General features: G+C 40.6%; 1 protein-coding gene and 1 long non-coding RNA gene across 3 annotated transcripts in view; one reads left to right on the forward strand and one right to left on the reverse strand.

Annotated features, from left to right (window-relative positions):
• CAVIN1 (caveolae associated protein 1) overlaps positions 1-22910 on the forward strand; it is a 50982-nt gene that overhangs the window by 13219 nt on the left and 14853 nt on the right. The window lies entirely within an intron of this gene.
• LOC121934073 lies at positions 5538-9144 on the reverse strand. The gene is made up of 3 exons (XR_006104560.1): positions 9059-9144; positions 8138-8230; positions 5538-6234 (listed from the first exon to the last, which is right to left on the reverse strand). It is a non-coding gene; the product is annotated as an uncharacterized LOC121934073 (long non-coding RNA).

Consider the following 22910-nt stretch of genomic DNA (forward strand, 5'->3'; position numbering starts at 1 on the left):
ATGCAGTCTTAACACAATGATAGATGACAATGGACTGTAGGGGCCCTGGGAAAATCTGGCAATGTATATATTCCAGAACCTGGCCTTGCTGCAACAAGTTTTCTCTCTCCATACAATGGAGGAAAATAGATTTGCTTTCAAAGGGGGATTTTTGCACACTGAGGTCAGTCTGTGCGTTGCTCTGGATGCTTCTCGTCCTGCCTGCCTGGTACAGTTTGTTTTGTTTCAAAGTTGCTCTCTCTTGCGCACTGGAAAGAGCTTGCCGTTCAGGCTGAGGATTTTGCTGTGCTGCTATAATACTAACATTCTTCATACTGTAGATGTAAAACTAATGCGATCCTGAAAAAGTTTTGTATCTGGCCGAGATTGTTATCAGCTAAACTAAATGCTGATTTAAGCATTTGGGGAATCCAGTCTAGGATGATTGGAAGGGGTCAAGTTCATGTCAGAGGTGGACAAATATGGGACTCAGGCAGGCTTGAAGTCTCACCACCCCCTCCCGGACTTGTAAGACCACTCTTTTTTGGTCCCCCCCAGAAAGTGAATTGCCTCTCCTGGAAGCTTGCAGGAGTGGTGATTCAGTTTTTAAATAATTTGCCAGTCTCCCCTTTACTACTTAATGTTAAAAATACTAATTTTTCAAAACTAGGAATGGACTCCCTGCTACTTTCATAATTATCCCATTTGTGGCAGTTCCTGCTGCACCCAGAGAATTCCAGGGCTGAAAATTAGCCCTGGGTCTGCAGAATTTGCCCACCCTGCTCTACCTTTAGGTCTATTACTTATATCCGTACATTTATTACTTACATTTATGTCTTTCCATGAAGAAAGCAGCAAATCTGACTTTCCTTCTCTCTCTTTCTCTTCACAACCACTCAGATCAGTGACAGGATGCTATTGTGGCCAAACAAGATTGCAGCCATGATCTGGAACAATTATTATTATCAATGCACATCACAACTGGCATATTTCCTCAGAAGTTATTAAAACAGCTGTTTGCTTGGGTGTGACCCTGTGAATATCTCAGGATGTACCTTTATTCTTACTTCATGCCCCAATCAAAATTAAGGCATGAGCTTGAGGAGGTTGAAAGGGGCTTGGCGTTTGCTAAGAATAGTACCGTACTTTTGGAGGGCAAACCTGTTATCATCTGAAGTGAGGACTGAGAGAAAGAAGTGCTAGTGATTGTCTCTTTTCATCCACTGCTCCTTGCTGTTTCTTCGGTAATCTCCAGCTTGCTGTTTTAAAGCACAGTCAGAATTAATTAATTGGGGGTCCTAAAGGTCCCAAAATCCAACAGTCGGCATAACCAGTGTTCATGCTGGCTGGGAGATTCTGCGATTTGTCAAATCTCCAAGCCATAGTTCACCAGACCGACCTTGCCTACATTATTCCTTTTGAAATAGGCTACAGCAGTGTGGCTCAAACGAAGTGCCTTCTTGACACCAAGAAGTAGTGTTGTCCAATATAAAAACAGCTGGATCCGCTTTAATTTTAACAGTTGAATTGAAAAGGAAATTTCAACCAAGGAGATAGCCTGTTAGGTTAGCTACCTCCTGCTGAAACTGCTTCTCCTGCAAAATAGGACCTCTGTGTTGTATTTGGCCAGCTTAACTTTAGAGCAATCTACTGGAGACCTCTTGAAAGTCTTACAATCCTACCACACTGGCTAGAAAAGCAGAATTTTATCAGGATAAAAGCATCTTTGGCTGGTTCTTATTACATGACATTATGTCCATTCTGCATCTGCCTTACATTCCATTTGTTACTGTAGTGCACCTTTTCATTGGAGATTTTCACATGGGGACGGGATAGGGACGGGATCGCTCCCCCGTCTTTATCATGAAAGACTTTCAGATTGTAGTGCTGATCCCACCATTAACCTGTTATTAAAGCAACATTGCATTAACATGAACTTCCGTTAATGCAAAATGCTGGCTGTTGTTGCTTTAATGACAGGTAATTGGTGGGATAATGATGGGATCTGTGAAACTTCATTTGAAAGCCTGTTACACAGTCACTGTCATTTGCGCTTCCTGGACAGGATAAGCACAAATCCCATTTGAAAGTCCTTCCTGCAATCTCATGGGAAGGACGAGAACATGACAGGACAGGGGTGGCAAGTCCCTCGTCTGATAATCTCCATGGACAAGCAAAACCCTTCAATAAGCTCTCAATCTCGCTGCTGTGACATTACTGCCTACGTGCAATAGGTCCCTCCCTGCTGCAGTTCTGCCTCTCAAGGCAGTTGTGAGGTGTAAGTGGGTATGATTGTTTTCCTTTCTGCCACTCCTCCCAGCCGCTCACAGCAACTGCAGAAGCCAACACCTTCTAGAAGCCAGCTCTGTTTACACATTCACACAGTTGCAGGCTTTAGGAGGTGGTTGGCAGCTGGGATCACTTGTTCTCCCCTTTCTTTTGAAGCATAGGGCTTCTGTGTGAATGTGCAAACAGCCACCCCATACTTAGGGCAGAGGACATAGCACTGACCGACTGCAGTTGCGAACACCTTCCTAAAGCCAGCTGCTGTATGCACATTCACACAGCAGCCAACGTCAGGAGCCAGTTGACAGCTGAGATCATTCATTCCCTCCTTCCTCCCAAAAGGCACCATTTGGCAGTGCGGAAAACAGATCACACAACCATAGATTGCCAAAGTGATATTGTGGGGGGAAATGTGATAAGAAATTATTCCAAACTAGTATGCTTCACTTCTTAAACTAACACAATTGTGGTGGGACAGCTGGCTGGTGTGATAAAGTCATCAGAAATAGTAGTTCTATCTCCCTTTGGGCTTTTCCACACCTAGGTTTCCTCTGAATACAGTATATGTTTAGCAGGAAGCCAGCATTAGTCATGGCTTTCCAATGAGTGCCTAAGTTTGCAAACACTAGTTTGTCCTCACTTGCAAACCTTTTGTTTTCAAGTGTATACTTAAAGAATCTTAGAAGTACAGTTCAAAACCCCATGAATTATTTCTTTGTGAAAGAAAATCAGGGTGTGGCATTTTATTCTGGCTTTACTCAGTATGGAATGCAAGAGTGATCAAGATCTCTTGGGCTAGCAGTCTAGAAGTCCTGTTTGTTTTCTTACCCCTGGAAAAGCAGTTCTGAGTCATTTAAAATGTACCCTGAAGTCCCTGTCAGTGTTTTGCTAGACGTGCTCTTGATGGGTGCACGATTAAATGCCCCTCCGAGGCACATTTTCCAGATCTTTGAATTAACAGCATTTCTTCTTTCTCCTTCATCTGCAGTTGGAACACTATCCTGGGCTTGTAATGACAATTTTATTCTAATTTCAAAAAGTACCTTTGGGGATTGAAGCAGATGGGGCAGGTTCTTACTCCAGCCACATATTCATTTTGCAGGTTCACTTATAAATAATTTTGTGGGTACTGCTAAGCTTTTGGCTGGGATGCCAAAGAAACTTTCTCTAAAGTAAATGTGAAATTAGGTGCATGAAAGGATTACTGTACATCTGGAGCAGGCCTTTTGATAAATTGGCTTACAACACCCATCAGCCCTATCCAAAGTGATCAGTGGTAAGGGATTTTGGGATCTGTAGTCAAATACATCTGGAGGAGTAAACATTTCTCACCCCAAGGTATAAGAAGAAAGAGACCATGATACAAGCTGCATTGATGACTCTGTATCTTAACCACCAGAATCTGCATCCAAACCATTCTTAGCTGCGAACTGTTGTTAAGGCTCTCACAAAATTTCCATCTTTTCCAGTGGAATCGTGGAAGTTTGATAGTGCACACACATGTACAGCTGAGGGCTTTGCCACGTTCCCATTGTAATGTGTCCCCACTGTGGAATTCACGAAAGCATGTAGTGAGTCCACAGATTCCTGATGGTATTTAGCACTTCTGTTGCCATTCTCAGCTCTGTTACCTAATCCCATCATATGTTCTTACATCTTTATTCAGAAAAGAGACAGCTTGTCAATTTGCTTTAAACCAGGAGCAAAACTGGGGGGAAATACATAAGAACACCAAAAGGGCTATCACACCAAACACCTATTGTGGGAATACTGGCAGCTCTCCAACTGTTGTTGGATTTCAGCTGTAGCATTCTTCATCACTGGCTATGCTGATCAGGATTTACCCCACAACAATATTTGGCAGGCCCAAGATTCTACAACAGCATCTTTTTCCTACAATGGCCAACGAAATGCTTTTGGGAAACCCACAGACAGATACTGTATATGCCATAGTACACTACTGCTTGTGTTCCCTAGCAACTAGTATGGAGATATATTCCAAGACTAGATGAAACTGATATCCTGCTATCAACTTCTTATGTATTCTGCTTTGGGATAATGTGTAGCCCTCATGACTTTATCTTCTATGTCTTGATTCAAGCCGTAGAGCAGGGATTTTCAACCTTCCTAATGCCATCACCTTTTAATACAGTGCACCCACGTTATATGCTGGCACATTTTACGCGGATTCCAGCATACACTGGAAGCCGTGACAGAAGTGAGGGAGGCGTGTGCCGGAACAAAACAATGGTTCGTGCTCCCACGGCATGTGCCCCGCATGCCGCCGCCACACCTCCACAGGCACGAGCCCTATTCATTTGAATGGGGCTTGAGCATCCGCATTTTTCCTTTACATGAGGGATCCCGAACAGATCCCCCGCGTAAGGGAAGGGCGGACTGTACAGTTCCTCATGTTGTGGTGACCCCCCCCCCCAGATAGAGGATTAGTGTCTCGGTTCCTAAGACCGTTGAAAATATGTGTTTTCCGATGGTCTTAGGCAACCCCTGTGAAAGGGTCGTTCAACCCCAAAAGGGGTAGCAACCCACAGGTTGAGAACCACTGCCATAGAGGGACACTATGGAGATTACCATGTGAGGGTGCTTTTGCACTATAATCATGCAGTTTCTTTAATGTGATTACAACAGTAGCAATAATGCTGTTAAAACACATTATTTCCATATTCCTTTTCAATAGCTCGACAGTCCTTGTTTTGTGAAAAATGTTTCTGGTTTCTGTTTTCCACAAAACGTGCATGACCACCACCGTAATTTCCCCCCTGCTTTGCTCATTTGTTTTTTAATTAATTTATTTTTCCTTTGAAATCTTGCAATGACGAGATTAGACCTGTAGTCACAAGCTTCACAATAACACTACTGTAGCACTAAAGCAATCCACACATACATAGTCACATGAATGTAGTGATATTGGCAGTTATTGTTACCAGTTAATAATTAGCATTATTAATGTGAAATTATGCAATAATAACAGTATTACAACAGATCAACAATGGATGAGTGATGATGTCATTTGAAAAGGGGAGGAATCATAGGTTATAATTCCACTTCAATTCCATCACTATCACCGTGGTACTGTCTTATAGTGTGTACATATATGAACACACATGCATCCCTTTGTGAGGGTGCCCAACTGTGGAAGTCTAGGAGGTTGTACTACTTTCCCAGGAGACCATGTAGATCCAACCCCTGCAAAAATAATAATTTTTGCCCTCAAATGCCACACAGGAGCATTCTCGCCATGTTTTGAGGCTTGTCACCTGGTTGTCCCAGGGCCCCCAAATGTTGTGAAAAGATCATGCAGTCTTCTAGACAATCCTTTTGTTTGCAGGACCACAAAAACAGCCCTGGGAGGACACACTGCCCAAGCCTGCTGTGTAATATTCTGTAGAGCTGTTTGCAGTTTAAAATTTACTCACCATGAAAACCACACATTTTTTGCCAAGAATCCATGTAGTTTTTTCACAGCAAATAAGTTCTGCTTTGCAAAAAGTCTTATTGCTTCAATATTCTCCTCATCAGCATTTCCCAACTTGCAAAACCCATTTGTCATCTGTTATTCAAATATTTTTCATAGTCTTTTCACCCCTAGTCAGATAAGCTCTTGCTCTGGATATTACCAGGTGATATTTACAAATGAGTTTATGTATTTCAGCCATAAAAATCTGTCCTCTGGAACTCTAGTAGGCCCTATAAGGCCATGGCTCTGCCCTCCCTTGGGAGCCAACTGTGGGATTGTTCTCTTCCATCTATTTTTGGTATCATTCAGGGCCTCAGAGCTGCAGTTCCCAAACGACGCCCAGAGAATTCAGATCTGTGGTTCCCATCAACTCTATTTAAGCAGCAGCATCTCACAATCGCCATGGTGTTCTCACAAAATACTTTTCAAGGTTACTTTTTTTAGTAGTGTAGACAGTACTGTATCCAGCTGTAGAGCATTATTTCTCCCCCAACCTAGAATACAAAACATAGTGATTTATTATTAATACATTACTTCTCCTGATGTTTATTTTAAAGCAGCTATAGCTGGAAAGGGTGGGCTTGCTGGAATGCCACTTGCACTCACTGCAAATTGAGCAGCGCAGTGATAAATTAACCCAAGTAATGAGGCTGAAGGAAACAACATTTCCCATTGGTTTTCAAGAAAAGAGTATGTTGGGCAAAGCATGAAAATACATGTAGCTTGTGCTGTGATTCTGTAGCACTTTTGAGACTGAGAGAAAGAAGTTGGTAGCATGAGCTTTCATAGACTTAAGTGTATGACTTCATCAGATGCAGGGAGTGAAGTGCCTCAGAAAAGACCTTTGTAGCTATGAATGGGTTGATTGTATGTGTGAATGGCAACAGAAATGCAAAACGTGGTTATGGTGATGAGATGACAAGTTCAGTTTTAACTATTGTTGTTGGGGGACAAAGGTAGGAGGAAAGATGTTGCCAAGGTGAGTAAATAACCATATGAATGTGGGGCAGAATTATTGGAATTTAATGTGATCCTGGCTGGCAACCAGAAAGGAGATATGATAAACTGTCCAGGGAACTCACCTTTACTTTAGACAACATCTTTCCTCTGGCCTTCGTATCCCAGTGGTCATGGTTAAAACTAGACTTGTCATTTCATCACCATACCGACAAGTTTTGCATTTCTGTGGCTATTCATACATGCATTCAACTCATTCATAGTTATAAAGGTCTGTTTCCAAGGGCTTTACTCCGTGCATCTGTGGACATAATAACTTAAGTCTATGAAAGCTTATGCTACCAAGCTCTTTCACTCAGTTATCCTCAAAGGTGCTGCAAGATCCCCTTGCATACTGAACCAGACTGACACAGCTATGTCTTTGAATTGTGGTGTGATTGTGAGGACTTGAGTTCACCCCCCCCCCATCTAAAGTACTATGTACATCCATTGCACCATGTAGGGTTAACAACAACATGATTTGTGGGCACCAAAGAAATGAATTTAATACACTTTTAAATTGAGGTAATTACATCTCTTTCCCACCATGGAAAATCAGTTGGGTCCTGCTGAAAAACAAAATGGTTTGCTCTCGGACTTTTGCAGTGCATATTTTCTTTGTGGTGCCATCTACATTTTTATGCTCCCTCCAGTATTATAAATCAGCTTGCAAATCTAGATATATCATGTTGTTCCATCACCCTTCCTCTTTCAAGGATAGGACATTCAAGGGAGCATTTATCCTGTAATGAGCAAACTTTGCTTTCCCCTGTGCCTTTCACAAAAGTGCCAACTGCCAACGTGCCCCCCCCACACCACAATGTTTAATAAAAAGTGAAGTGAGTAGTCTATGAAAGGGATTTATGTATTTCAGTGAGGTTTCAGACAAGAAGAAAGTGAATTATCCATCAAAAAACACCCATTGTTTTATACCAGCTGCCAATTATATGAGAGAGAGAATGCATACTTGTGCATATACACACACTTCAGTTTTCATTCTGGCTGTAGCATGGGGAATAGTGAGAATTCATGAAACTGTAATTGTACTTGTAGGTATGTAATATCATTGTTTATGTGAGGCAGAGAAATGTAAAAGCATTTCCAAAGCCTCACCAGGACAAGTGGAGAAAAGACCCAACCTGAAGAAAAATCATTTGGGGAAAAGTTGTCATGGGAACAAAGCCCCAAAGAAATTTTTAGATGTAACCCTGGAGTGATGTGTCCTTCTAGGTACAATTGTTATAAAAGGAAACAAAATCCACCTGTGTTGATCTGACATCTTCCTACAAGACCAGACAAATGCCAGAGCAAGAGACCTTTGTTGATATTGTATCATGACAAGGGAAGGAAAAGCAAGTTAAACATTTAGAATAGAAAAGCTTCAGGATGTTTAGTCTGTACCTTCAGGCAGAAAAGCTCCTATTGGGTTGTGACTCTTCAGATAGTTATGTGCTGGAGACAAAGATGAAGAAGCTTCAGAATTAGGCAATTAACCTGTTCACATCAAGAGAGAAAGTGAGTATGTTGAGAAAATACGTTAATTTTCAGAGTGGAATCTATGTTATTTTTAGAATTGAAGTTTAGTCAGCATGATTAAAAAGCAGAATCTTCAGTCATAGGATAGTTTTGGTCCCTAATTAGTAGACAGAGTTGACAATGAGAAAAATCAGACCAGGATTTAAAATTACTGAAGAAACTCTCATTGCAAGCCGCAAGGCACCAGAGGATTTTGTTTTTGACACACACACATACAAAAAAAGAATCCCCTGGTCAGCATGATTATGCTGGTTGGCAAATCCTTGGAGTTGTACTCCCAAAAACTATTTTTTCCAAGCTTTGCTGAGATTTTAAGAGTGCCCATAATTGGATTCTGACCTAGAATAACTATAAAGAAGATTACATTTGTGCCAGGTTAGGACACAGATTGCCTTCCAAAGTGAGCTTATTGTTACTTTACTTCCAGCATTACAAACTAGTAAGAGCTCAGTTTAATAAATATCTAGGCATATAAAATAATATATATGCTTTTAATGCAAATCTCTGTCCACTTTTTGGTGGTATGTCAAGTGGACACACTAGGGAGAAACCTCTTGTTTTTACTCTTTGCATATCCTCCCACTGTCCTAATTTAGCAGGGTCAATCCCAATTAATCCTCTGTTGTTCCCCCTTTTCAGCTGCTTTTAAAATGTCCCAGTTTCTCTCTTCTCCACTCATGTTCTCCTTTTGCCATCAGCTTACTTCAGTTAATGTCAACTTGAACTCAGTTCAAGTGCAAAAAAACCTCAGGCAATGGGAGAGGAGAGGAAAGGTCAGAATCTTACCCTATCCAGTAGATCAGACAAAAGTAGACTGCTGTAGCTTCTCTGAGCTTCTTCTCCTTCACTTTTGCTACCTTGATGAACTCTGCCAGTTTTCATCTGCGAAATGTTGGAGGGTACTATTTATTCAACCTGTATGCAGAAAATACTGTATGCAGAGCAGGCTTAGAGGAAGAAGGAATGAACATTGGAGGAAGGAAAATAAATAACTTTAGATATGTGGCTGGGACACAACAAATTCAGAAACAACAAAGACTTGGAGCAATTACTGAAAAAGGTCAAGGAGAAAAGTGCGAAGATAGGCTTAATGTTGAATATCAAGAACATAAAAATAATGGCCATGAAAGAACTACAAGGATTCATAAATTGAAATGCTCAAAGAGTTCCTATACCTTGGATCAAATTCTGATCAGAATGGTGGTTGCAGAATTTAGAAGAAGACTAGGATTGGGATGGGCAGTGATGAAAGAACTGGACAAGATCATAAAGTGAAAAAATATAACTCTGAACACAGAAGTGATTATTGTCCAAGCCATCGTATTCCCCATCACCATGTACAGATGTGAGAGCTGGACAGTGAAGAAAACTGATTCAAGAAAATCAACTCATTTGAGATATGGTGCTGGAGAAGCGTGCTGAGGATTCTGTGGATCGCCAAGATGAACAAATGGGTTCTAGAATAGATCAAGCCTGAACTCTCCCTGGAAGGCAGGATAACTAAATTGAGGTTGTGGTATTTTGGCCACATCATTATTAGAAATCATGAATCATTGAAAAAGACAACGATGCTAGGAAAAGTTGCGGGCAATAGAAAGGAAGGAAGACCACATGCCAGATGGTTAGACTCAGTCAGAGTCCAGAGGCCTGAGCCTGCAGGAACCAAGCAGAGCAGTGCAAGACAGGGGTCTTGGACTTATCCATAGGGTTGCCATGAGTCAAGATCGAGGACAGTTAACAAAAAGCAACAAATGTTGGGTAAGTCACATGATCTCAGCCCCAGAGGAAGGCAGTGGGAAACTTCCTCTGAAAAAATCTTGCCAAGAAAATCCCACAATAGGTTCACCTTAGAGTTGCCATAAGTCAGAAATAGCTTGGAGGTACCCAGCAAGAACAAGAACCTTGCCTCACACAGAAAAGGATGGGTTGCAAAGCACATTGGAATAATAGAATCATAAAGTTGGAAAGGGCCCTATGGGCTATCAAGTCTAACCCTATACTCAATGCAGGGTCTTTAGCTAGAGCTTCCCTATCAGGTAGATGTCCAGTCTTTTTTGAAAAAATTCAGAGAAGGAGACCCCACTGCCTCTCCAAGCAATTGGTTTCACTGCCAAGCCACACTCACTGTCAAAACGTTTTTTCTCATGTTCTGTTGAAATCAAGATTACTGTGCAGACACATTGGCTTTTTCAGATGTTCCCCATTTTTCTTTTCCCATGGAATTGCGATTATGCTTTTAGCAGGTCCTTCATGAAATCCCACCCATGTTGGGTGGCTTTTTCCTTTGGCATCTCTAGCCAGAGGATTCTGCCCAGAATTTCCCTGAGCTTCTCAAAATCAGCTTTCCTGAAATCCAAGGTTTGTGTTTGACTAAACTCTTCTTTGGCCTTTTCTTCCCCAGCTATTCTTTTAATGAGAATCATCCCACCAAGTTCCACCAAGTTTTTAAATGTATAAAGTCATATTTACATTCCTGCATTAAGACTTCAAGATTGTCTTGCTTGTTTCCTAAACTCTACGTATTCATGTATAGCTCTCTAAAGCAGAAAATATATGGTGGCCTGTAGTTATTTTGGTGAGTAATGAGTTGTGTATAGGTCCCATAGAGCCAGTTGGTTGTGCAGAGCAAAACTGGTCTCTAGGTGGACAAGAGAGGAAGCTTTACAAAACAAGTTTACTTATAGACTGGAGAGAACTAATATAGATCTGTGCAAGCGAGAGTGGGGAGTAAGGAGGAGCTTCTACTTTGAGAGGAGTTATTTGTCTGGCTGCTGTAGGCTTCTATGCTTGTGCAACTTCTTTGCTGCTGTCATTTGGCTTGTGCCTGGCAGTTGTGCCTCCGCTTATTGAGAAGCCTTTGGAATCCCTCCATGCTGCCCACCACACTGATATTCGTTTTCCTCACCTTAGCCCGAGAAGATCCATGGCACACCCTGTGAACCTTCATCAGAGAGTGTGCCCTTCGGCCTTTCACCAGACAGCATGCCCTATGACCTTTCAGAAGACAGCGAGCCTCTTGACCCTTCTGAAGAGACTTTGCCTTCTGGCCTGTTAGTCAAGAATGTGCCATGGCACCAGCCAGCACAGAGTGAAAAGGAAAGCAGTGGTTTTGGGCCAGTCCAGGCTAAGCCATCTCTGGAGCATACTGAGCCATTTCTCCTCAAACTTTGAATCCAGCCATCCCAGGCCTTCTGTAGTAGTTTCTGGTCTTCTTGGAGACACTCAGGGCATTTCCCTTTGTGTCTGTAGAACAGTCTTGGTTCAATTAGTAATTGCTTAAGGGGAGACTTTTACTTAAATTTTTGTTTGCACCTTTCTGTTGTGTTTGCTTAGCTGTCTCTGGGAGGGAAGGACAGCAGTTCACGGAAAAACTTGGAATGTTGTGTGCTGTACCCAGGCACCAATTGAACTTGATAAAAGCTTGAATTATAGGGGGGAAGATCTGCAGGGGGAGATAAGAGATAAGCTCAAGATTTAACTTCCACCAATTTTAGTCAAATAAGACTCCCTACAGCCTTCTAAAAGTGTCTCTAGAAAAGGTTCTCATAAAAGATAGGAAGACAGGAATCCCCTTCATTCTTTTCATGTAATACAAGCACACTTCACAAATTGTGATCAAAACACAGCTTCTCCCTGTGTCTTACCTTATTTTCTCATAAACTTGGATTTTGCAGGAATTGGGTGTGCTATTTCAAATTTCAAAAGCAAGAGAATCATGATAAGGTCTTCAAGCCACCTCATAGACATAGGGCCCGAAAAGACAGGCCAAAATAAAGCTGCTTCAGGTCACTTTGGAGGAATCCTATTTAAATGATGCATGCGTCCTAAGAGACCAGTGTAAACAAACTCGGTTCATGCACAAAATTATTTTAAAATATCATATTGTATAAAGTTACCTTCAGGCTATGAGTCTAAGTATATATGAAACATAAATGCATTTTGTGTTTAGACCTGGGTCCCATCTCATAGTGTGTGTGTGTGTGTGTGTGCGCGCGCGCGTGCAAATACAGGTATTCCAAAATAATAATAATCCCAAATCCAACAGTCCTGATCCCAAGCATTTTAGACGAGAGGGATTCAACCTGTAATGTTTTTGGACCATGATTGATCATGAGTAACTGAAACCACAGAGAGCAAAACTATGGATAAGAGAAGACTATATAATATTTTTGTACTGTGTCTGACCACATTTAACTGAAAACTCAAAAAGTGAACCTGCAGATAAGAGTGGACATTTGTCCCCTAAACTGCATTTTTCTGTAGCCATTTAATGTTGTTAAATTTCTCATGGTAACTGTAATAAAAGTGATAATGACAATTATCCTAAAACAGGAGGCCCCAATTAACCCAGGCCCAAAAGCCTCCTATTTAGAAAAAGAATGTGTGTTTTCAGCAATCATGCGTAGTACATGGGGATTTTTAACAGTGAATTACAATTGTCACTCATTGTGCAGACAGTGAGTTGGATACAGCTAGAGGTGCTGCAAGCTAATCACATTTGTTGGTCTGAAGCCCAGGATGAAAGTTGTCCCACATGCATCCTGTTGGCACCACTGTATTGATGAACTGTCACAACTGGGATAGTTTTATGTTCTGACCAGGGCTGTCCCAAAACATTGGGCTCCCTGAAGCAGATTTGCCAGTGTACTGCTGGTCCAGATCAACCTGAAGCAGACAGCCCCATAAGCACTTTCCTTGATAGAAAAAAAATACAAAAATAGTAAAATAAATAACCAGCAATTTGGTGTACTTTGTTGACACACAAAATGAATAGCCTGGAGCAGTTTCCTCTGTTTAATAGGGTTGGCTGTACCCTGATTCACAAAACAAGTTTCTAGGCTCTATGAAGGTGCTGTCCTGTATGCCTGACCCCTTGTCTAATATTTACCTTGGCATCACCTACCTATCTTTTATTTACTAAAGCTAACATATCTTACTTGACTTATGGTAATTCCCTAATAAATCCACTCTATGAGCAAGAAGCTTGAGAAAGTAGTGTTAGCCTTTAGCAATTCACCATTGACTAGAGGTGGGTATAGTAGTGGTGTAGTAGTTTGAGTGTTAGACTATGACTCTGGAGACCAGGGTTTGATTCTTCACATGGCCATGAAGTCCACTGGGTGATCTTGGGCAAGCCACACTTTCTCAGTCTCAGAGGAAGGCAATGGCAAACCTCCTCTGAACAAATCTTGCCAAGAAAATGCCATGATAGGGTTGCCTTAGTGTCATTACAAGTTGGGAATGACTTGAAGGCACACAGCAATGGAGGTGGGGAACGTTTAGTCCTGCAGATATTTTGAGCTACAAGTCCCACAGCCTGTATCGTTTACTAAACTTCTGGGCACTGAAGCCAAAAACATTTAGAAGGCCAAAATCTTCCCCTAGCCTCTCTCATCATCTTTGGATACTCCATATAGACTGTCTGCATGCCCTTGGGAAGTGCATGGGAAGGGATAGAATCAGTGATGTTTTGTTGCTTCATGAGTGCTTTTAGCCTCAAAACAGAAACAACTTACTCTTTGTCCATTAGCTGGCAAACGGAGTAGAGATGGCACCAGATTGATATGTTCAATGTTACATTGTGTTGAGATCTCGAGTGTCATTTTGAATCAGCTTAGCTGTCATGCAGTCAAGCTTCTCCTGGCAGAGGGCACTACTTGGCAAAATTTTGTCCAACAGAAAGTGTGTGCCAAGCATGCAAGAGGTCAAATAAACAGAAGGAAACTCCCCTAATTGATTGTTTTTTTGTTTGGTTTGGTGTTAGGAGTAATAAAGACATAATAAATAATCCCACTGATCATTCTTGTTGTTTTTTGTTCAGTCCAGCAACCTTGTGTATATTTTTTTCTCTTGTCTTTCCCCTCTGCCCAAAAATTCATTTTCAGGCAAGTAGAAATAGGGCTTTCAGGTTGCCAAGCTGCCATGGTCATATTGACGGAGAGTTTCTAGGAATTCTAGTCCAGAAAACAACTTTTCTAAGCTCTGGATACAAGGTGTCATCTGTGCAGAGCAAGGTGTATCTAGTGTATGAAAGAATAATGGCTATTTGAACTTGGGGCAGAAATTTTCAATGAATTTTGAAAGGTAACTTTGACTCACTACAGAGAGATGGTCCATGGTCTTGCATTTCTCCCAATCATCTTCTCTATCACAGCCTTGAGTAAGAATTCAGAAGCTTTCAATTCTGTATGTTTGGTTCAGGTGATAAAATTGTTAACACCTACCACAATTTAAGATTCTGTGCTTAATTTTAAAAGGGAAGCAAAATCCGCTAGTTTCTTCCTCATGGCCATTCTGGGGTTGCTGAAGTAGAGTGAAGTTACATTTATTAGAATGTGTATTAATTGCAAGCAGAGCTTTGTTATTGTTGTGTGCTTTCAAGTCACTTCCAACATATGGCGACCCTAAGGTGATGGGGCTTTCTTGACAAGATTTGTTCAGAAGAGATTTGCCATCGCCTTTACCTGAAGCGAACAACCCAGTGGGTTTTATGGCCAAGCTAGGAATCGAACCCTGCTTTTCAGAGTTGTAGTCCAAGACTCAAATAACTATGCCACACTGGGTCTTATTCCATAGAGACCAGTGACAGCATTGTTCCACAGAGGATTGGCACACTCTACTTTGATAACTGCACAAAAGCTGAAAACTTATCACGTGGCACTTGTTCCACTGGGGGTGACCTTGCAATGGGGACTTCTCTTAATTTTTTTTTTACCTAACATAGAACTGTTAAAAGTGTAGCGACCATGTCTGAGGAGTTGTATTTGTGCATTGGGCATGGAGTCTGGCAACTGTCTACTGAATCAATACATCCCACATTCCAGTTGATGGAAGAATGAACACCTTTCACATATGCTGTTTCTGGCCAGGTCAGTTTGGTAAACCTCTTGCTGGCCTCAGGCTACATTTGCTGCTGTAAAATGAATTTCTCATCTGTCTCATCTCAGATGTTTCCTCAGTTTTGGAATTCTAGCCACCCTAACCACACCCTTGCTGGGACAGGAATGCAGATTTAAGAAGCTGCTGTTGCTGAAGCTAAGAACCTTATTATTTTCCTGGCTGGGCATAGAAGGCCCCCTCCTGGTTTGTTTGCTCCAAATTCTTGATGTCTTAGTCTCCCTTCTAGCTGCCACACCTAACAGCAAGGCAGAAAGAGAAAGGATTTAGAAGGGAATGCTTTGTTGGGATTAAGAGCAAAATGCACACTTGGTTCTATGAAGAATAAGGGAGAACAAGGCTGTAAGACAGCAATGGCCCTCCACACTGGAATGACCCTCCAACAATATCTCTGGAGGCTACATGTTCCCACCCTCTTGTTACAAAGCATCTATCTTCTGCTTCCAAATTGGAGGTTGGGAAATTTACATTTTGGATTATGAATCCAGAGTCCTCCAGCCAGCATTGCCAGTGGCAGTATTGTCTGGGGGATTCTGAGAATTGTAACCTTAAAAAGTTGCAGAGACCATTTTATTCTACAGGATAAGATAATGCATAAATGGCTTGTCCTGTGGACAAGATCTGTATCTGTTTCTTTTAAGAGCTTTTATCGAGCTCTCACTCTGGAGGCCTATTAAGTTCTTGCTTTCAACCCAGAAAACAGTTTTGTGTGGGTGTGCTGCTGTGTCAAGCATTTGTTGAATGAAAACATACAGATAGAGGATAATGGTGTTTGCTTAAAGAATGTGTGAGATTCCTTCCATGTAAACCCCCCACACAGATAAAAGGTTAAAAATTAAATTGATGTTACTCAGTAAAAATGTATTTCTGTTCCAGAGGTTGGTGCCTTTTCTCACCACTGCATATGCTACATTTTGTAATAGGGAAAAGGAGCTTTCCATGTGGGAGGAAGCATAGATTATATATTTTACATAGTGTCTTTCTTCCCTGGATCCTCCCAAAAGTACATCTGTTGCTGTTGTGATAGCAGTATAAAATGTGGTTGTGGCAGTGTCACAGACACCTGTTTGATATTTCCTTTGACATTTGTGGCAACATACAACTCATCCATCCTTCCACAGCCCTTTTGCCATTGTGTGACTATTAAAGTATTCTTTTTAATTGAGTCTTAATGTAATTAATTTAATACGAATACAGTTCTGTGCCCGCTTATTTAGTAATAGATCTCACTGAATTCAGCAAGATTAATTTCTGAGTAAACATGGGTACTTAAGCCCTACTCGTCTGGTGGAGTTTGCTTTTGAGTAAAAATAGGTAAGATTGGACTCAACAATTGCAGTCCTAAAGCTTGCTTATGCATGACTGAAGTAAGGGCAAAATGTGAGATTACACAACAGAAGTAACCGCGTTCCCATTTTCTTCTTTTAATTAAATGTTTAAAGGCACAGGAATCCACCTGGATATTTTCTCATAGGGGGAGAAAAACAGCAGAGTAGGAAGGAGAACAATGGCAAGAGAGAAAAGAGTAATCCTTTCCTTGTCCACTTTTCACTCCCCTTTTGCAGCCTTCATGTTATCCCATTCAGATTTTTCCTTCTTCTTTTTTAAAGTTAATTTTTTTTCTATCCAGCTGAGTGGGGACTATTTCAGTGGTTGTCAGATGTTGGGGCAGGACCCTCGAGTGTGTGAGAGTTGCTCAAAGGAAGGTGTGAGACTTGGAAGCCCTGATCCTCCTTCTCTCGTCTTCCCAAACGGTTTTATGTGTAAAATTTATACATGCACAGAGTTAAATATTGAATTTACTTAAATAAAACTGCTCTAATTTGAATGATGTTATTTCCTTATAAAATATTAAAGTACAAATATATGAATGAGCAAATGAAAATACTAAATAAATAAAATATTTTCATTCATATGCTATTTCAAGTGGCGGGGGGGGGGGCAAGATGTTTGCAAGCAGATGTAAAGAGAGGTCCCACAGGTAAAAATTTGAGTACCACTGGACTTTTTAGTAAACATCCTGCACATCGTAGTTGTGCATAGCTGGAAGTGATTACATTAATTAACAAAAGTTGTTGTTATTTACTGGTACGTAAGTTGAGCACAGAGTAGCAACAAAGGAACATCTGAGACACAATGTAGGTCTGTGGCTCTAACATCTTCACTTTTTCCCCTCCTGTATATGATTTTTAACCTCTTTTCCTGATGCAGAAGCCAGGGAAAAGGTTGCATGATGCATTTTGGTTGGTCAATAAAGTTAGTGCTCTTTTGTGGATGTTGGATTTTGTTGTACGGCCCACACGGCTACCTCGACTGTTTCCGATGTGGAAGAGTCCATGTAGCACTTCTGTAAAACAGGGGAGACACATAAGACTTATCTCTCCACCAAAGCTATGCCCTCTCATTGAATTTCAGAGGCATAGCTAAACCAATTTGAGGGTGGACTAGGCTCCTGGGTTTCCAACCCATTAGGCTTGCCCCACTCTATCCCATTGTCCCTACCATGGACAGAGGAAGAGGAGAACATGAGGAAAATGACAGTGTCTATAGTGCTCCTTGAATTAAAGGCAGTGATGATATGAACTTTGGTTATTTTTTGCAACAAAGAGGAAAGAAAAACTGGGGAAAATATCCACATTTTTTTTTTTTTTGCATCTCTCTCTCTTTCTCGGAATGGGAGCAAAAGGGGTACATTTGGACTGATGACAGGTAGGACCCCAACACTTTGCAAGCATCTCTATCTCTAATATAAACTGAAATGAAACATGGACAGCCTGTGACACTTAGCTGCCTGAGGCAAAGCACAAGGCATTTCTTCCCTCCTATTCCATGCACAAAAGCTACCGGAAATGGCAGTTGGATCTTTCTTCAGCTGTGTTTCCTGACACATCTGAAAGCAATAGGTGAGTTCAGAGAGCTAAAGACAAGCAACATGGCACATGCCTTTCACTTGCAACACCTGGATTCTACTACTTTCCAACATCTGCCTTAGGCCACTGCTTTCATCTGTGTAATGGTAGGGCTGGCCCTAAAATGCAACAGAGGCATACATTCATTAGTCCCAATAAACATTTATTAGGAGCTTCAGTCGTGCTCTCACCCTTCCCTTGAAGCCTGCCAGTGCCAGCTGATGGTTCTGTTGTTTTTGCTTCTTCAATCCCTACGCTTATACCACCCCCAGTTTCATAATCACAGGCCCCACCAGCCTGGAAACATCACTTGTCTTTGTGTCTTGTTGGCCTTTTATACATGAAGGGAAGTGTTTATATGTGTTGTAGCAACCAGGCAGTTTGAGTATGCCCATAAAGACTGCTGGATCCATGACTCACCGCTTAGGAACGTGGACTTGGATGGGGAACACATGGAGGGTGAGGGGGATGGAAGGAGAAGCAGGAAGGAAAGCTGCCCTGCTGTTCTGACAGATTGAGAGGGAGAACAGCAGCCCAAAGAAGCCCTTTTACTTTACCTTCTGCAACTCCATGAAAGGTGTATCCTGCTTTCCCAAGACCTGAGCAGCAATGTCTTGAGGGTATATTAAAGATTCATCCTAGAATCAATATTTCTGTTCTCTCACCCCACAATTTTGAACTTTAAACTTGCTACTCTTTAAAATTATCAAGGCATAGGGTCATCCTTCTGCTGTGTAACCAGGTTTGGTGGCATGGGTCCTTTACAGATACCTAGATCACCTGGTTATCATGTGCATCATGAGCAGCAGGCAGGCAAGATGGACCCTACGTGCAACCAAATTTGGGAGTTGTCCCTCCTTGCACAAATGTTGTAAAGCCAAAAAGGGTCTGATAAGGATCAGAGCTCTCCGGATATGGCTGGCTTCCAGGTATAGCTATGCCATTCTGAAGAGAAGGGCAGCTTTTGTTTGGACATCATTGTGTGGTTTCCCAGGGAAGGAAGTGATTCCTGATGTTGCTGGTCCAGCAGTGGCTGGAGTTTCTCTGAGAGGCTAGGAATTGCCCTTGCAGATGTTGTTGTGGGGAAAATGACAGGAGCCCTGTGCCGCAGTGGGGTGGGGGAATATCCTGATTCCAAACAGCCACCTTTGTCCCCCAGAGGCCACTTGCAAGTTTGTCCCAAATCTGACAACATTATTACTAAAGCAGATGTCGGCCTGAAGTATCCAGCAAGGCTCTGGAAAATAGCAGAACAGCCAGCTTGCAAGTAAACAGCACATGATGCGAGGTTAGAAGAGCCTCAGCTAGACTGCAAAATGGCTGTCCTGCATCCCATAAACAAAAAAATACAAGAAACACAGTAATCTCACTAGATTAATATTTTTTTCAGCACTCAGAAGTTAATTTTAAACACTAATTAGTTACAAATATGGTTCCATCGCACATGCATGTGCCCTCCATTACCATTATAGGAACTTTTAAAAAAAGTAACTGTTTACTTTCTTGTTTTCAAAAGTGACCAAAGTATAGGCATGCCTCAGTTGACAAAGCCTGTGACAAACAAGTTCCTTTTTTCAAAGATCTTTTACATACATACACACACATATACATGCCTCCTTGTCCTATGTTAAGATTAGGCATTAGGAGAATGGTGAAGTAGGGCTGGAGAAATATAAATTTTGGGCTCAGGTTGCAGCAGCCTGTCTGTAGCAGTCAGTGCAATAAAGCTTGAGTTGGGAAAGTGTTGGGTTTTCCTATAGCAAAACACAGGTGTATGTGTGCATCTGCCTAGAACAGGAAAGGTGAACAAAAGCTGCAGCCAGAATCCCTTCTTGACCATTTGTGAACATTGTCTTTTTAGATTGTACGCCTGAGGGCAAGGAACTGTCTAATTTTTTTTTTAAATGTAAGCCACTCTGATAGCCTTTTTGCTGAAGAGCGGAGTATAAATACTATAAATAAATAAATGGGGAGAGCAGTAACTCCTGCCTAACCAACTACCCCCAGCATGTTTTTTAAAAACTCGTAGATCTAGAAGCCTGCCCACCCACCAAAATGGAACTCAAAAAAAGCAAAAGCTGGTGAAAGAAAGAAACAAAGTCATTCCTGAATGCATTTTGGGAAGAGCCTTCAAGTAGTCCATAGATGGTTCCACATATTTTTGTTTATTTACACAAGGCTTACCTGACCTAATTGTTTTTTGTTTTTTTTGAATTATATCTTTATTGAAAGTTTTCTTAAAAACACAAACACAAACAACAAACAACAATAGATCAAACAACAGCATTGACAGGAAAGAGAAAAGAAAAAGAAAGAAAAAGGAAAAAAAAGAAAATATCCAAAACACATTAAGCCTTTTCCATCAATATTATATAAAGCAATAACATTTTTGATTTCCTAGAGGAGAAGGGACATGTTTATATCAGGTTGATTTCCTAATACGTTTACTCACCATAATTATAAATGCTTCTTACAAGCTTAACATAACCGTATGTAGAATAAAACATGTGTTATTCCTAACCTGTTGTCTCTGAGCATTAATTACATATATATATATATAAAGATATCTTTCATGAAATGGGTTTCTCCTGTCACCAAACAAAATTCGAAAGTAAATTCTCCCGTTTCATATAAACCATAAGAGGGTTCCATACTTTTTTCGTTTGATTCCAGTCCAGGTTTCTTAAAAGACAGGTAAGTTTATCCATTTCCATATATTCCAAAAGCTTCATACACCAATCTTCCCGTGATATATGTTGCGTATCTTTCCAATGGGACGCAAAGATTATCCTGGCTGCTGCAATCATATAAAACAGCAGTTTCCCATACTTTTTTTCTAATTCCACATTTAGTACGATATTTAACAGATACATTTTGGGATCTAACAAAAATTTTTCCTCCAAGATTACTTGAATTAACTGGTGAATCCCGTTCCAGAACTTTTTAGCATAGTTACAGAACCACCACATATGAATATAAGAGCCAGAGGTGGTATTACATTTCCAACATAGTGGGTTCTTATTTTTATATATTTTAGCTAATTTCAAAGGTGTTAAATGCCATCTATATTGCATCTTGTAGTAATTCTCCTTGATAGCCACAGACGATGTATACTTCAATCTGGTATTCCAATTTTTTTCCCACTGTTCAAGTGGAATATTCTCTCCTAGATCCTGTGCCCATTTTATCATTATGGGCTTAATCAAATCCACATGCATATCTAGCTTTAATAAAAACTTATATATTTTAGAGATTCTTCCCACCATCTTGCCGAAAATAATTTTATCAAAGTCTGAACTATCAAAGTTAATCCCCACCTTTTTCTTATCCTGGACAAATCTTTCTTTCAATTGCCTAAATAAAAACCAATTAATATTGAAGCCTTTCTCCATCAAATCCTCTAAGGGTTTCATTTCCAGTTGTTTAGTGATACTATCTTTAACTAAAATATCTTTGTATGTTACCCATCTATTAACAAGAATTGCATCGTTTCTATGGAAAGCTTCATTAATTGACGCCCAGAAGGGGATCTTTGGGTAGATTATATTTTTAAATTTAGTCCAAACCCTATAAAGGGTTTTCCTTACATAATGGGCAGCAAAAGCACGATTAACCAATATCTTATCATAAAATAAATATGCATGGATCCCATACACATTATCCACCATTTCTAAATTTAACAATCTTATTTCATCCAATTTAAACCAAGGTATCATCCAATCGATACAACAGGCATAAAAATAAAGCTTTAAATTGGGGAGCCCAAGTCCACCATGTCCTATCTCATCCTGCATATCACGAAAACGAACTCTAGGTTTTTTGCCACTCCATAAGAATTTACTTATATTTTGATTCCATATTTTAAAAGGTGCTTCATTAGTTAATATTGGGATTGTTTGAAATAAAAAAATCATCCTCGGAAGCACCATCATTTTTATAGCTGCCACTTTACCCAACCATGACAAACCAATATTATTCCAACGTTGTAGGTCCATCTTAATTTTTTGCCAGGTTGTACCATAATTATTTTTAAAAAGTTCTGTGTTCTTTGTAGAAATCCATATTCCCAAATATTTAGTCTTTTCCACAATCTTATATCTAGATTTTTCCTGCAGTCTATCCTTATCCAACTTGGATAAATTCATTGTCATTACCGCGGTTTTGTCCTTATTTATGGTCAGTCCTGAAACATTGCCAAATGAAGCCAAGCATTTATTAAGTTCCTCAACGTCTTCAATAGGGTGGGAGAGAGAGACGACCAGGTCGTCCGCATAAGCTCTTAATTTCATGTCAGCACCTTTAATTTTAATACCCCTAATACATTCATTTCGTCTTATTTCATCGTTTAATATTTCCAAACATAGAATAAATAAGAGTGGGGAAAGCGGGCAGCCTTGTCTAGTGCCTTTATAGATACCAATGGCTCTACTGCAGTGCCCGTTTATAATCAATGAAGCTGTCTGTTTAGAATAGATTTGGTCTAGCCAGGAGGCAAATCTAGTTCCAAAACCTATTCTTCCACATACTTCCTTCAAAAATTTCCAATTTAAACGATCGAAGGCTTTTTCAAAGTCAATGAATAGTAAGGCTAATTGCTTGTCACATCTTTTTTCATGGAATTCCACCAAGTTCAGCATAAATCTCACATTATTTTTCATATGTCTCCCAGGTAAAAAACCTGATTGGTCAGGGCTAATATAGCTTTTTAACACTGCTTTAAGTCTTGTTGCCAGAATAGCCGTAAATAGTTTATAATCTGTATTAAGCAAAGCTATAGGGCGAAAATTTTTAGGTTCTAAGATGTCATCCTCAGTTTTAGGAATTAACACTGT

Source organism: Sceloporus undulatus, chromosome 6 (genome assembly GCF_019175285.1).
Source record: "Sceloporus undulatus isolate JIND9_A2432 ecotype Alabama chromosome 6, SceUnd_v1.1, whole genome shotgun sequence".
Classification (NCBI taxonomy): domain Eukaryota; kingdom Metazoa; phylum Chordata; class Lepidosauria; order Squamata; family Phrynosomatidae; genus Sceloporus; species Sceloporus undulatus.